A 2,123-nucleotide genomic window follows, 5' to 3' on the forward strand; every position below is an offset into this window, starting at 1 on the left:
TTCCAAATAATATATATAGATGACGTCGATATGATATGTCAAAATATTGTATACGTGTCTATGGTCTATCAAGATTACATAATATATGTTAGAATACATGTATAATACAATAAAAGTTAGTTAAGTTATGGTTGGTATAGATTTGTTACAAATTTCACGTAGCTACAACAAGCAAATTTATCCAATTTTGTTTTACCCATAACTTCTTCGTTTTAAATCCGTTTTGAGTGAATCAAGTTGCTATGGTTTCATAATGAACTAAAATTTATGAAACTAAACATAAAAAATATAAGTTTATGGTCAAAAATAAAGTTTACAAGTCATTTTTGTAAGAGGTAGTCATTTCCGTCGAAAGAACGACATCTTGATGACCATTTTGAAAAACATACTTCCACTTTGATTTTAACCATGATTTTTGGATATAGTTTCATATTCATAAGAAATATCATTTTCCCAGAAGAACAACTTTTAAATCAAAGTTTATCATAGTTTTTAATTATCTAACCCAAAACAGCCCCCGGTTTCACAACGACGGCGTATGTCAGATTTTACGGTGTTCTTTGTGTTTCCAGGTTTTAAATCATTAAGTTAGCATATCATATAGATATAGAACATGTGTTTGGTTGATTTTAAAAGTCAAGTTAGAAGTATTAACTTTTTTTGCGAACAAGTTTAGAATTAACTAAACTATGTTCTAGTTATTACAAGTTTAAATCTTCGAATAAGATGGTTATATATATATATATATATATATATATATATATATATGAATCGAATGATGTTGTGAACATCATTACTACCTCAAGTTTAGTAGGTAAACCTACTAGAAGTGACAAGAAATGATCTAGCTTTAAAGGATCTTGGATGACTTGAAAGTTCTTGAAGTGGAATCATGACACGAAAACAAGTTCAAGTAAGATTTTTACTCGAATTAAGATAGTTTATAGTTATAGAAATCGAATCAAAGTTTGAATATGAATTATACCTTGAATTAGAATGATAACTTACTGTAAATAACAGAGGTTTCTTGATCTTATATGATTACTTGGAATGGATTAGAAAGCTTGAAAGTAGACTTGTAAACTTGAAAGTGTTCTTGATGTGTTCTTGAGTAGTTGTTTTGAAAGTTGGTCTAGGTTATGATTTATGAACTAGATTGAGCTAGATTTTATTGAAGATGATGAAGAACACTTAGAACATCAATAAAGAACTTGAGAGAGAGTAATTTGATGCATAAAAATTGAAAAATGAAAGTGTTATGGTGAGTGCATATGGACGTGATTTTAAGGTCTTCATATAGGCTCCATTGGTTTGTATTTTTGTTAGATATTTCATGCTAGTTGCCAAATGATGGTTCTCACCTGTGTTGGTGACTCACAAGGGCTGCTAAGAGCTGATCATTGAAGTGTATATACCTATAGTAAATACATTTAGAAGCTGTGTATAGTACGAGTACGAATACGGGTATATACGAGTAGAATTGTTGATGAAAATGAATGAGAATGTAATTGTAAGCATTTTTACTAAATAGAAGTACTTTGATATGTGTCTTGATGTCTTTCAAAAGTGTACTAATACATCTTAATACACTACATGTATATACATTTTTACTGAGTCGTTAAGTCATCGTTAGTCGTTACATGTAAGTGTTGTTTTGAAACCTTTAAGTTAACGATCCTGTTAAATGTAATTAATCCCTTGTTTATCATATGAAATGAGATGTTAAATTATTACATTATCATGATATTATGATGTATGAATATATCCTAATATGATATATATATATATATATATACATTACAATGTCGTTACAACGATAATCGTTACATATATGCCTCGTTTCGAAATTCTTAAGTTAGTAGTCTTGTTTTACATATGTAGTTCATTGTTAACATACTTAATGATATATATAATTATCATTTTATCATGTTAAATATAGTGTAACAATATCTTAATATAATTCATATGTATTTAGTAAGACGTTGTTATAACGATAATCGTTATGTATATCGTTTCGAGCTTCATAATTCAATAATCTCATTTTTTATGTATATCACACATTGTTAATGTACTTAGTGAGATACTTACTTATCATAATCTCATGTTAACCATATATATGTCCA

Source organism: Rutidosis leptorrhynchoides, chromosome 9 (genome assembly GCF_046630445.1).
Source record: "Rutidosis leptorrhynchoides isolate AG116_Rl617_1_P2 chromosome 9, CSIRO_AGI_Rlap_v1, whole genome shotgun sequence".
In the NCBI taxonomy this organism is placed as follows: domain Eukaryota; kingdom Viridiplantae; phylum Streptophyta; class Magnoliopsida; order Asterales; family Asteraceae; genus Rutidosis; species Rutidosis leptorrhynchoides.